The sequence below is a fragment of the Panthera pardus genome, unplaced genomic scaffold (assembly GCF_024362965.1).
Source record: "Panthera pardus isolate Hobbes unplaced genomic scaffold, ASM2436296v1 HiC_scaffold_22, whole genome shotgun sequence".
NCBI classification, from domain to species: domain Eukaryota; kingdom Metazoa; phylum Chordata; class Mammalia; order Carnivora; family Felidae; genus Panthera; species Panthera pardus.
In genome coordinates, this window is record NW_026526788.1 from 82,793,466 (window position 1) to 82,808,066 (window position 14,601).

The following is a 14,601-nucleotide window of genomic DNA, read 5'->3' on the forward strand; positions in this document are numbered from 1 at the left end:
GGATTCCCTTTTCACTCTGGCTGAACCCAGCCCTAACATATACAATAAGTCACCGGATATGTGGCCTCTCTTACTTCCTTTGTGCTTCTAGGAGCTGGTAGATAGAGGAGGCACACGCAGTGGGGCTGGATGCTGGTGGTTTTAGTGGGTATGTCCAGCTGTGAGAGGGATGGCACTGTGCAAGATAGTTGTGCAAGCGAGCTCAGGAACACAGACAAGGAGTCCAGAGAATGAAGACCTGGGCAGAAGATGCTGGATATTAGGACCAAAAAACAAAACCAAAGGAGGTAGGGGAGAGCTTGCAAGCTTCCTCTCTGAGTGGGCTAGGGGCTCCAGGGACACACATCCAGGGAGAGGATTCACCCAGTGTAGGAGTAGACCCAAAGCAGGAAGGCTGCCCAGTATTTGCATTCATGTCAAATAGAGGGACATTCTTTCTTTCCCTTCCCATTTATTCAAGGCAGTCACATGAGCACGAGCTCGCCTAAGCTCACGTCCACCCTGTCAGAGTAGTGGGACTCAGAAAGGTCCAGTGCTGGGTTCAAGGTTGCAGAGCTAGTGAGTGAAGACACAGGCTTCTGCTCTAGACCCAGGGGTCCCTCCTCCCTATCATGGCTGTCTCATTAATTTGTAAGGACTGCACTCTGCAGGGACTTTCCACTGGGGAGAGCCAGCCAGAGCTCAGGAGAAACGATCTCCTGATGATGAGAAGAGGGGCAGGCATGACTCACCCAACTTTAGACCTAAGAGAAAGCACAGGCTTTCTGGAGTCTGCAGAAACTTCTACCTGGAGGCAGAAAAGGCACTGCTGGCTTGGAGCGCACACATGCGGGTAAGGGTTCCTCTTCTTCCTCTTCTTCCCATGTCTGGGTCGTCTGTAGACACGAGCTGACGTCCCCAGGGTCCTGCAGGGGCCGGGGGTTACGTGGCAGAGAAGGCCGTTGGCGCTGACCTCACCCCTGCTGGGGAGCCTGGGGGCAGGTGGGAGCTTGTCCCTCCGCCCAGAGAAATCCCTTGAGAAGAGTCTCACTCGAAATAGTAGGGGTCCCCACTGGTGACGTGAGGTTTCGGAAGATGACCCAACTGCTGTGGGCTGGGGTTTCAGAGCGCAGGTTTGAAAGTCAGTGTGCAGTTGGGGTCCTTCTGAGGGGGACAAAGTGGTGAAAGAAGCATCTGGTAACAGATCTATACGTGCTCATTCATTCATTCATCTCCCACGTGCCGCACATTCGCCATAAGCCAGCTGTTCTGCAAGGCACGGTGGGCACAGGAAGGAGAATTCTGGCCCGTCACCTGCTCACCAGGCAGCCTTGGAAGTGTCACCTTCTGTGGGCTTCAGTCTGTGCATCTGGAAGTACGGAGAGTAATCCGGGGCCTCTTGGGGATGCTGTGGACGGTTAATGAGACTCGGGCGTCAGGCAGTGGTGTAGCCCAGGCACACGGCACACCAGCCTCACAAGCAGCAACGTCTTTGCCTGGAAGCCTGGAGTGTGCCTGGCCTTGCTTGGAGGAACCAGTGCCTCTCCTGCCCTGATTTGCTTCCCACTCTCAGAACCAGGGGAGCAAGCCAACACCATAAGGAGCTAAGGGCTTCAACCTGAGCTTCCCGATGACTCCCTAATGCCGTCCACTGCTCTCAGGCTTCCGGGAGAAAGTTTTTGGTGTGTGCCATGAGCCTCCAAGACCCTGGTCCTGGACCCGGGTGGAGTGCCAGGCCAGCTGACGTGCAGGTAGATGGCCCTTCAGGGCATCCATGGACTCTGGCCCCTCGGAGCATCTGTGCATGGGAGCAGAGGTGCCAGAGATATGATGGTCATGCAGGACCTCAGGGTGGGAGGGACGCTCAGGGTCACCTGGGCCCACCTTCTTCAATTACAGAGGAGGGGACTCTCCCGGGCACTGTGTCTGTAGTAGCTTCCCCATTCAGAGGGTGCAGCTGGCCTCGTTCAACCGCGTTCCAGGGTGCTGGCAGGAATGTTTCCCCAAAAAGCAGAACAGTGTGATCTGTGTGGGGGGTCTCAGAACTCCAGGTTCCCGGGGAGATGCCCAACATCCCCGCCCCCGCCCACAGCCACCCCCAGACTGTAACAGCTGTGCATTTGTGGATCTCAGCAGAAGCGGAGTCCCAGCATGAGCGGTGCCCAGTACTAGCTCCCTTCCCAGCTTCACTCGTCCAGGGTGAGTGCGTGCTTGTGCCAGGAGAGCCCTGAGCCTCTTCTGCTGTTTTCCCGGCTTTGGTTTCCTGCCACACTTGTGCCTCCCAGGGAGGCAGCAAAGAGCTTGTGGCAGAGGTTCCGCGGGCTGGCGCGGGGCCCTTGCGAGCAGCCCTCGGGACACGACCACCATCAAGGTGGCGCCTGTCGTCCCGGTTCCTTAGGGAGTTCTGACATCGACATCCTTCAGTGGATTTAGAAGCAAAAAACAGAACTTAAAAATATACTTTAGATGGAACAGAAAAGTTGTGTGTGGAGACTGAGAACAGGGGCTGGTGCTGCTGGATCCCAGCTACGTAGTTTCACTGGGCTTCGATGTACACGGGAGATGACCCAGTAACAGCCGTGCCACCCACATGGTTTGTGTGCAGATTAAAGGTATAGTTGACGGAAGGTGTTTTGGACACAGTCCCAGCATGTCGGTGCCTGCTGGGTCTGGCTGTCCCTCGTCCTCGTTTTCCTAGTCATCACCCACCTCCTCCTCTTGCCTGTCTTCATCGTCCTGGTCGTCGCGGTCATCATCCTCACCGACGTCGTCATCGTCCTCCTCCTCCTCCTCCACATTTGTCTTCACCGTCATAGTTATCATGGTTATCATCATCATCGTCATCACCACCATATTATCATCATCGTCATCATCTTTGTCATCATCGTCACCATCATCGTCATCAAAGTCGTCACCACCATCACGACTGTCATCACCATCACCATCACTATCATCATCATCATCATCCTCACCATCCTCCATCTTGTCTTCTTCGTCATTGTCATCATGGTTATCATCATCATCGTCATCGTCTTTGTCATCTTCGTCACCATCATCGTCATCATCGTCGTCACCACCATCACAACTGTCATCACTATCAGTGTCATCTTCCTCTCGTCATCAGCATCATCATCATGGTCATTGTTGTCATCATCACTGTCACCATCATCACTGCCATTGTCATCCTCCTTCTCCTGTCATCATTGCAACTATTACCATCATCTTCCTCATCATCATACTCTTTGAGGGGGGGCAGCTCCAGACAAGCAGTTCTTTGGATTCTGAAAGCCAAGTTCAAGCCTTGCCTTGGTGGTGGGGTTTAGACTCGGACCCCTGTCTGCTGTCCCAGAAACTCCTGGACTGTTGGCCCCAGACTTCAGTGTCTGCTGGCCCCAGGCTGTTGTCCCCACTGACCAGTTTCCTCCCTGAGGTCTCCTGCTTGTCATTCCTCCCCCTGGGAACACGGTCCTCTCCTGCCTCCACTTCTATGCCTTTCTTCTGGGGAGTCCTCTCTCCTGCCACGAGCCTCCCTTGTCCAGCCTGCGTGTTGTCTTTACGTCACACTGCATGGGCTGCACCTGGGAGCAAAGATCATCGCACAGAAACAGGTGAAACTAGGCGACTCCCTCCCAGGTGCTAAGGCTGCCCTGGGCCAGGCGTGGCCCATACACTCCCTACCTTCACCACGAAGCTTCAGCCCAGCGTCCACACCCCAGCGAGCAAGGCAGATGGGGCAGTGAAAATGAGTAATTAGCCTCTGCATCACTGGGTTCAAGCTAATATTCACAACCAGGTATGGCATGGATTCATCTCCCGGGGAATAGCAAATGTCACGAAGGAGACGGGGATTCTGCCGAGGCCCTTGTCAGAAGCAAACAAGAGAAAGGTTTTAACTTTTCCAGGGATGTGCGGGTTGTAGAGGTTGTTTTTCTTAGCTATCGGCTAGAAACTGCTTCTTTTTGAGGCTGCCACCTCAAAACCAGTCCCTGGGGGCTCGGGGGCCTACCTGGGGCCTAAAGACTTGTTTTTCTTTTATATAAAGTGTGAAGATTTCAGGGCCTATTTGTGTCTATTATGCAGAAAGACATCCCCACCACCCGCGAAAGCCTGGGATTGTAAGCTCAGAAATGGAAATTTCCTCTTCTCATCCTGCAGCCACCAGCCACAGTGATCCCTGAGGGGGGTGTCAGAGCATGAGGCCCACGACAGAAAGTCTTGCAAAGCACAAAAAAGCATGTTCTCTGCGTCTTGATTACGTGGCAAAACCAGAAATGCTGCCGGCATGGTTCTGAGCCTGTGTGCTTGTGAGGGGAGGGGCCTCGGCCCCTCCAGCCAGAGCAGCGGAGGGGAGGGAAAGCAGTTCTGTCCCCCACCCCCACCGCGGGACCCCCGAGGACCTGCTCCAGGGGCAGCCCCTCCCCCTGCCAGGGACCAGCTGGCATTGGTGTGCACCCCGACCTTTGTCCTGTTCTCCCCCCCCCCCCCACCCGCTTTCCTCGGTCTTACCAATCCTTCAAATGGCTTATGCTCTGAGCCTTGTGTGTGTGTGTGTGTGTGTGTGTGTGTGTGTGATCAACCAAAACTAAAATTAAAAAAAAAAAACAACAAAGCTAATGGTGGGTCTGCTGTTGAAAATGTGGTTCCGATGTTACATTTGGTGACTTCTCCTTTGCCAGCTTCTTTCTCAACCGGGACCCTGTTCTCCCAAGTCTGTGTCACATTTTCCTGGCAGTTTGGCGAAGCTATTAATGCATTAATTGAGATAAACACCCTGTCGTGCTGACACATTTGGGAGGCTTATTAAGGACTGGAAAGAGCGTGCGCAGCCAGGAGACTCTCCCCAAAGCGAGCTGCGCACTTCTTCCTTACGGAGAGGACCACAGAAACTTGATTAAATTATCCCAAACCCTCATCAAAGAACCAGAAGCTTTTCAGGCAGAAGCAGGATGCTGGGTAAGCAGGTGCTTAAAAGCAACACGGAACAGGAGGATATTCGCTGATTCAAAGTGGTAGGGACTTTGGCAGCTTTTAATGACTGGAATGGACCGGAACCCCTACTGCTCGGCTGGACAAAGTGACCAATTAACTCTGTAGAGCCTGGTGATGGGGCCACCACGCTCAGCTGCCATTACTGTCATCTGAGGACTCAGCCCCGAGTTAACGTGTCCAAATATTGTAATATATATATACGTTGGAGATTAGTTGTGGGATAAAACAATATTTGATGCTTTTGGAGGCTGGGAAAATATTAACAGCAGGAGCTCTGTGATTTAAAAATTTCATTATAGAGGTTTCAGCTTTCTTTTCTCTTCCCCTAATCTTCTCTCCTTCCGCTGTGAAAGACTGCACAAAATAATAATTAGGCGGAATGTACCAGGAGCTACGAGGAAGCGCGGGGGGGGGTGGGGGTGGGGGGGGGGGCTCGGGACCGGGACACGTGGCCAGTGGGGAGAGGCGGCTGCCTCGTGGGGAGGACAGGCCAGCAGGAAAGGTGACGTGGTATCATCAGGGCTTTCCACGAGCAGGGCCTGCCCACCGCTGGGTTCGGTGACTGGAGCAGCCTCGTGGTGGCCACGGCAGACATCCTTCTGCTGTCTGGGGTCTGGGCGGGAAGGGCTGCGCCTCCCCAGGACAGCCAGGCCGAGGCAGGGGGACAAGCCCCAGGAGCCCTCGTGACTTGGGCCCATCGCCCCCTCTTTGTGCTCGTAAAGTCATCGTCCGTGAACGTCCGACCCACACATCAGGGTCTCTAGATGCAAACAAGTGAACCCAGTGGCGGTAAGAGGGAGCCCCTGCCTACAATACAATTTCTCCTTCGTTCCCTGCGGTCCACGCGAATCAAGGGGCCCTTTCGGAGCAGGCCAACGATGAGAGTGTTCGGTGGGGAGTGGCAAGGAGGTGATTTTAACCACAGACTGGACGTGCCCCTGTTCCAGGTGGGCCTCCCGCCTGTTCTGGCCTCCTCCCGCCTCCCCTCCGCTGCCCCCTCCTCCTCCCGCCTCCCCTGTCTTCCCTTCTCATTAGAACCCGGCTGCCTTGACTTAGCATCCCTTAATTGGTACCTAACGGAAGACGCCAGTCAGAGCTGAGTGAAATTAAACCCGCCGTAGTGATGCATGTGCGGTGTTAAAAAGGGTTCTTTTCTATTAATTAACGAAGAACGCAGTCGCGTGGAGGGGGAAGGGTGGCACAGGGTGGGGGCTGGTGGGTGCAGCCATCAGGGCCACCGCGGCGGTCTCTGCGGCCAGAGAGGCCCGCCCGGGAGGGCTCTGCCCCTCCTGTGCTGTAGGTCTCGTTACCACGGGGATGTGTCCCCGTGCTTTTCCAGTGGCACTTCCTGCGAAATTGCCTGCGCTCCCTTGTAACCGTCCTCGCTCCTGTTTGTACCGCGGGCCCTTTTGAGGCTCAGATCCCAGCTCACTGTGCGAGTTTACCTGATGTCCAAGCACAGCCTCCGGCTCAGAGCTAGAGGAGCGGCCCGCGTCAGTCGTGACCGCACGGGGACCAGCTGTTGGAGCTGCACGTTCGGAAGTGGGTTCGCCCCGTTTCTACCTCCTGGCACGTCGTGGCGAGCCGGGTTGTTCGCGGTTCCTAAGGAGGAAAACCCACGTGGTCGACGCAGAGAGCAGGACAACAAACAACATACGGGGAGATGGTGAGACCGTGAGAAATGGGATGCTGGCGGGCCCGACCCCCCCGTCGTGGGCCTCTTCCTCCCAGACTGTGGGGGACACGAGGATCGGGCGTCATGCGCCACCAGGGCTGATGGGGATTCTCTCTCCGCACAACTTTGCTGGGACCTCACACGTGCTCACGGGGCTACTCGTTTGCAGCAGCTTTCCAAGCTTGTAGCACCTGCGGACGGGCTCCGTCTTTCTTCCCCACATAGGCCCAGTGTCAAGGTCACTGCTGTGCACACAGGCAGCAGATAAGGGCCAAACGGCCGCCGACAGACAGACCGATGGGGAAGCTTTGCATCGACTCCTCAAGGCCTTTCAGGCAGAAGGCGGCCACGTACCGACGGATGGAAGAGTCCACGCCACGAGGGTGCGCGACAATCACACGGGTGTTTGTTTTCATCAGACTGGAAAATGCCGTCCGCGGGGCTGCTGAGGCGCCTTTCCACAGTTGTGGTGAACGATCACGAGGGCGACCCTGACGACGACGAACGTTTCTGTGGCTCGCCCATGGCTACAGCCGTCACCGCCACGCGGCCGGGGTGTCCGTGGTACCAGACCTATTTGGCGCACGAGGAGGGTTGTGTTCAAGACCTGAAGTGACCTGCCCAAGGCCGCAGGGCCTGGGCGTGTGGGGCCGGCCCTGCAAACAGCCTGCGTTTGCTTCAGCTCCAGGCCTTGAGGAGACACCAGGCGTGGCGCCCAGACTGCCCTGCAAACAAAGATCCCCTCGTCTCCCCGTCGTCTTCTGCCTCCTTCGCAAAGTCCCCAGGATGGACAAGCGTCTTCCTGACTAGGGTAGGTCACCCGCACAGGGATGGATTTCTTCATGGCCCCCTGATCCCTGGGGCGTCCTCTGTGACCCGGCGGGTCCCTGCCCAGCTGCCCTGTTCAACATCCCCGAGGGGTCTCTGCAGGGCTTGTGGACGCCTGCTGCCTCCTTGCTGGGACGGTTCCCTTGTTCTTCGATGCGGACGTCTCGGGGGCTGGCGGGAGCCCAAGTCTAGGTCCAGCTGTGGCTTCTGGGGTCAGCCGGTAACCTCCGTGCCCCCTGGGTTCTGGCTGCTCCGGGAGCCACTGTTCCTCCCTGGCCATCCAGTGCGAACTCCCAGGCATTTCTCACTCACCCCTGCCTCCGGCTTTCATCTGAAAGGTGCCCGTGACTTTCCTCCTGGTCCCTGCCTGAAGAATGGGCTTACATGTGCTGGAAATCTCTGTCTTCCGCCCGTGCTGCCAACTGTGTTTCCGAAGAAATCTCTTGTTCTTCACAGTATTTGTTATTTAGTCATCCTCACGGATGATTGCAGCTTTCGCCCTAATTTACTTTTCTTTCCGACTTCTTTAGACGGAACACGTCAGCTGGAGAAACGCCTTCCTGTCTGGTGAGCTAACAAAACCATCAATTTCAGTTAGCAGTTTTTGTTCTGTCTGTTCTTGTGTTAAACCTTAAGTTTCCCAAGGTGAGGGGCCGAGTCCGGTCACGCCCGACATCTTTGTCGCACGCACTGAGGGGGTGACGGCGGTGTCCACCACGGAAAATCAAACAGCCAGGGCTATTCGGCTTGGCCGCCTTGAGAGGTGAGCACAGGCGGGTGGGGGGCTGCCCACGGGCTGGTCAGTGTCGAGGCCGTTCCTGCAACGCTCCAGGGCTCCAGGGCCCGAACCAGTGGTCTCGGGGACTAGAGCAGCTGGAGTTAAAGTCCCCACTCGGTCTCATACGGACTCCCTGGCCTTGGGACACCCAGGCAGACCCTGAGCTGAGCGTCCTCATCCATAAAATGGGGTGACGGAGTCGACAGCAGGAGGTGGTTGTGAAGCTGCACGGGCAGTATCCAGAGTCCCCAGAGCCAGGGTGACAGTCACTGCCTTACGCAGAGCACGGCATGAGGGGAGGAGGCTGCAGGAAGCCGGCTGCCTTTCCAGCAGGGCAGAGGTCGGCGTGGTTGTGGACTGTGGGCGCCTTGCTCTCCGCGTGCGTGTTTGGGTTACCTTTGCTCCTTCTACAGTGATACCTGAACATGAGGGTGAATGTGCCTCAGCTGAGAACCGGGACCTGGCTCCCAGCCTCAGGAATAACCCCATTTCCAGACGGGGCCGTGGGGCTTCAAGGGACCACAACATGTGTGAGCTCAGACCGGCTGGGGACAGGGGCTGGGCCTCTTCCGTCTGCTTGGGCTTGATCGGGAGGACCCCAACAGATCCAGAGTTGGGGATGGCACAGGCAGGGTGGGCTGAGACTCCCTGTGGATCTGACAACGGGTTCTGGAACATTCCATCCTGGGGAGACGCTGCTGAGTGGCCTCTGCACAGTCATATATAATTACGCTCTTGCGTTGGGTGACCATAATGCTGTCTCCTCCGTGAACAAAGCCACAAAACAACTACAGCGATGATAACTCTGCTTGTTTGGCATATAGAGGAAGGCAGGTATATTTCTCTATCTGGAGTTTTGTCGCCGAAATACGGCCATCTTTATTTCTCTGGCCACCTAACTTTTACTGCAGTCACGCTGTTCCCTCAGAGAGGCTCCTTAACGCAAACTGCGCTTCCCCCGGCAGGGCCCAATTCCCCGTACAGAACTCTGAGACCCCAAATTAGTGGACGGGGGGGATATTTTATGACTAGCTTGACAATGTCGTGGCTGCAGCTATAAATTAAGAAGTGAAGTTGCTCCCACATCGGGTATTGATATACTATGCATAGTGGAAACATTTCTCTGAAATGCATTTACACAGCACGTGGACAGGTGCCCTGCCTGTGAACCACTGAGGAGGGACAGACAGAGAGGGAAGGGCCTTGGACTTGGCTGAGGCTGCTTGGCTGAGGCTGCTGAGGGCAGCCTTAGACTTGGAGCTCAAGGAAGGCAGGAATGGGGTGGAAAAGCGACCTCCGGCCAGATACGAGTCACGTCTTTGCAAAGGCTGATGCTCCCGGGCCCTGGTTTGGAGAGGGGGCTGGGGTGCCCCGCACACCCAGATCAATATGCCAGCTTGGCACCCACAGGGCCTGGGCCTATTTTGAGCTGCGCGATCGTTTTTCTGTTTGACTTTCAACGTGCTTTAGATTTCACTCTTCCCAAACTTGCGACATCCTCATCAACTTGTCCCTGAATTAGAAGAACTTGTTGGAAGCAGGGAGCTACCTTCCCAAGAAATCCAGAGGGTGGCAAATCCTTTGGGTAAAATGAATATTTCCAAGGCCACGCAACTGGCCAGTGGCCAAGTAGGGCCTCAACTCAGGAGAGTGGCTTCCACATCAGGGCGAATCCTCTGCACCCAGTACGAGGGCTCGTTGCTCACATAATTCCCCCAACTCCAAGTAAAGCAGATTCTTGACTGCAGAGGTCTGGCTGTGCCTGCCCTCCTTCCCTCCCTCCCAAGGGAGCTTCAAGTGAAACAGTGATGAGCCGAGAAGCATTTGGAAAGTGTTGCTTCATTATTAGCAGCCGGAAAATTCTTTTTTTTTAAATTAATTTTTTAATGTTTATTTCTGAGAGAGAGAGAGAGAGAGAGAGAAGCATGAGCAGGGGAGGGGCAGAGAGAGAGGGAGTCACAGACTCCGAAGCAGGCTCCAGGCTCCCTGCTGTCAGCACAGAGCCCGACGTGGGGCTTAAACTCGTGAACTGCGAGATCATGACCTGAGCCGAAGTCGGATGCCCAGCCGACTGAGCCACCCAGGCGCCCCAGCATCTGGAAAATTCTTAAAGCAGGTGAGTTTGTCCAGACCAGTTCTTCCAGGCAAAACGAAAATCAATAAATTGTGCCAAAATTACACTAATTATTACAAAATAATTTGGTGGCCAGAGTTTATGAGTTACCTGCATCACTGTTTATAGGGGCTTCTTCAAAGCTTCCCATTGGCCCATCTCTGATTAGTCAGCTTGCCTATCCTGTTGGTTAAAGGCTTAGGCAATTACTTCCCAATTACTGACCACCAGTTTTGGCCTAGAAGGGACCCTTTCACTCTATACAGTGGGAAGGTGAGCCTGCAGGGGCCCCGGACATACAGCGGATGGTCTGGGGTGTCACTAAAGGGGGCAGTCCCTGCTCAACCTCCGGGGCTGAGGAGCCTCTTGGCACTGGGGGAGGGAACAGGTGTGTTTTGTCATTACTGTTGGCCGTGGTGAGAGACCCCTTCCCTGCCTGGTTCACCTGTTCGGATGCCCCACTTCTGCCCTCCATTTGATCCATGTGGGCTGAACACCCCAGGCTTGGCAGAGGTCTCCACAAGGCTGTATCCCCATTTGGGAACACCAGCTCCTTACTTCCTCTTGGGGTGAGCACCAGTGGGTCCCTGGGGTGCATTTCCAAAGTGCCTCCTTTTTGAAGCCTTCTTAGATTCCTAAGGCTCTGGCCTCTCTTCCTGCTGTCACTTGCCTCTCTGGGAACCCGCAGCACCCGATCAGGTACGTGACCCCCTCCTTCCCTGGAAAGGGGTTTCTGGGAGAGCAAGACCACGAGTGCCTTCTTCCCCATTGTGTCCCCTTCGCCTGACCCCCAGCAGTATGACAATCGTTGCCGCCCTTTATTATGTTATTAGCATATGCAAACTGACATCTATCGATCACAGAAGTGCCAGACCCTGTGCTACGAATTTTTCCTGCTGCACCTTACTTATCCCCAGCCCCACAATAACTTCAGGGCTGTGTGGCCTTCACGGAGAGCTCAGGACGGCACTAAGAGGGCAGAGCTAGTAAGGGAAGGAGCTGGAATCTGAACTAAGGCAGGCTGCCTGGTGGCCATGCTGTGTCCTAAATCAACGTGAGTACTCCGTACTCGAGTGGAGGCCACCGGGCTGGAGGAACACAGCAACAGGGAGAAGGTCCTAGAAGTTCAACAGCCAGCAAGACGGCCCTGGCCAGTGGGGCTTAGGGAGCAGGAGTGGGGCAGCTAGCCACATGTCCTTTAGTTTATTAAATAGGGACGAATGTCACCGCAGGCCCTGGAGAGTCCGGAGGAGACTCCCCCACTCTGTGAGAGCCCTGGCTTTTTCCAGCCCTGGGCGCGGGGATGCCGAGGACAGCCTGGAGCCCCCCCCCCCCCCGCCGGGGGCCCCAGCATCTTCGCTGCCCCCCTCCCAGCCCCCCATCGCACGAGAACCGCCTACAGTCGCCCAGCGCCAGGCCACCGGGTGCCACTCCAAATGGGCTGGCTAATCGGCCCGCATCCATTATCATTAGCGCCTCTCCGCACGCAGGTTCATGGGCAGCTGCCAGGCGCTGGCTGCGGCTCGCTGAGCGGGGGCCACGCTTCACTGCAAATGAGGACCAGCCGCACCTGCTCCGGGGCGCGCCGGCCGCCACAGCCATCCTTCACATCTCCGACGACACTTGTTCCGTCAGTGCGCGGGACTGGCACGGGGGAGGGGGGGCGGCCTTCTGCCAGCTCTGCCCGTGGCCCCCTTCCCTCCCGTGGCCCCCCGCTCCGGTCGGGCTCGGAATGGCTCTTCAAAGAAGCCCTTTAAAAATGCATCCGTTGCATATTAGCCATTCAGTCATTATGTTAAGGGTTTAAAAACGAAGCGTGAGACGACAACTTCACCTCAGAAACGGCACCGTTGTGACGATGAAGACCGATTGTGAAATATTCAGTGTCCGTCCCGCGTCACGCAGCGCTGGTGTGTATCTTCTCCGGGGTTTCTCGGGGAGGGGTCGGCAAGGGCCGGTGCGTGGCTGCGGGCCACCGGGGATCTTTTTTCCTTTCTGGGCACAGGTGATGTCCCCGTCTCCGGGGAGACTCAACGCGTTCTAGACAGAGGCAGGGTCCTGAGACGGAGACTGGGCCTGCCCACCCGGGCCCTGGCTGCCAGGAGAGGGGCGGCCTTGGTGGTGGCCGGGGACCCAGTGACTTCACAAACCATAAATGCCATTGGTGGGAAGCAGGGGCCCTCCGGGCTTCCTTGGCCTGTTTTTGCCCAGCTGTGTGGTGACCTCGAAGCCACGCAGGCACACGCATCTATTTTTTCCTTCTACTTGAAGAATTTTTGTGCCTCGGCCAATCTGTGAGCCAGAAAATGCCCAGCTCGGGAGAAGACTGTGATTGCTCGTTTGGATTCCTGTTTGCTTGTCCTGGCCCACCTTGGCCCTGGCTGGGATCTGGGGCCTGGGGCCATTGTGATGGCTCTGGAACCAGTCCTTTGGTTTCCCCAGAAAAGCCCATGGAGGGAAGAAGCCCAGCTCCCCTCCGGGGGCAGTGGGGGGTGGGGTGTGGGTGAGACTTTTGGGACCCAGAAAGAAGGAATATTCAGGTCATTCAAGGGGAACCAGCTCCCTCCTGGGGAAGCCACTGCCGCCAGAAGGTGCTCGGGGAGGGTTGCTCCCTTCTTTCCCGGGCACGCCCTGCAGTGACCACTTTTCCTGCCTTGATTTTAGTCCAGTAGGACTGTCGTCTGCCCAGGGCCATAGTCTTCTTCCTTGGGCACCTCGGTGTTCGTCCTCAAGCACTGTGCATTCTCTTGGGGGGTCAAGGCTGTGTCTTTCAGCTTGGACTTCCCAGCCCTTTCCACACAGCCATACACAGGAGCTTGGTGGTGATGAATGCATTGCTGACATAGGGGCTTCCTGATCACGCAGAGGGGCAGGCTCGGGGTTGGGAGACGGCAGACCTCCACTGACTTGCACCTTTGACTTGTTTTCCTGGCTGTGAATTTTCGGGTGAGTCACTTCACCTCACTGGCCTTTTAGTTCCTCCCTGTATAAATGGAGATACAGTTACCTCCCTCCCAAGGGCATTGTGAAGGCTTAACCAGACCACACAAACAAAGGGCATAGTAGATGCTCGATAAACAGGCACACCCATTCCTTTCAAGGTAAGCTATCTCTGTTTATGAGGCCTGGTCTCAGGAAGGAACCCAGTATCAGTCATTTACATTTTAGCATGAATTGAAGAGTATCATTATGTCCTCAATGGGAAGGTGAAGTTCCCGAGCACTTTAGGTGAGGACTACCAGACTGTTCTGTCTGTAACCTTGAGGTATTAACCTTTTGACGTGGAGAGAAGTAGGTTGACGGGCAGAGGGCTCTCTGGGGGTCACCCTCTACCACTCAGGCTGAGGTTTGGATGAATTCTGAGCATGCCCAAAGCCTAAAGGGAAAGGTGATGTCTGGGGATGATGACAGGGGATTTGCAGGAAGATCTCAGTGTGAGTGGCCTTTAAGGAAGCAGTTTCCGGTGTTCCGCACGCGCCCCCCGCCCCCACCCCGCATCGTTCGGTGGCTCCGGACTTCCTTCTGACCTCCGCACACCCAGTTTCTATGTGATTCCCTTCTGTCTGTTCCCCCCACTTCCTGTCTGTCTGGAAAACATCAGAGTCATTTGAAGAGCAAAACTGTGACCTTCTGAAATTCAGCAGGTACGTGTTCGGTTGAGAGACACCCTGACAGCCATCGCAGGCACGCGCGCCCCCGTGGAGCGTGCGTGCACGAGTGTGTGCGTGAGCGACAAGTGAAAAGACTCAAAAGCTGCTTTCCCCCCGATGCCTACGGCCCCTCTGACTTTCCAGGAGTCTTGTCAAGGACCTAAGGAAAGAAAGTCTACCCAACATCACTCTTCTTTCTTGCTTAGCCATCGTGCTCTGTGAGCAAGGCCTTTCTGCTCGTGGGACATTCAGCTCAAGGAGGCACCATATTGGGAACCTGGTTTGGGGAAGGGGGGACTGCAGGAGGCAGTGACGATGCAGACGGCAATCTCGACCTAAGGTGAAGCGTGCAGCGTCACTAGAGTTCTCGTGAGATGTATTCTTGCCTTTGGCACAGAGCTCAGTGTGGAGATGAGGAAGGTTAAAGGCAAACAGAATCTTGACCCCACCATAAACCGCTGGCTATTTAGGTGTGGGGACATGTGACTTGCTCTTGGAAGTCTTGACTTGGCAAGTAAGAGTCTACCTTCTCTTGAGGTGTTGGAACGAGCAGGGTATACAAACCGTGCTTTGTTTTTGTTTCTCAGGA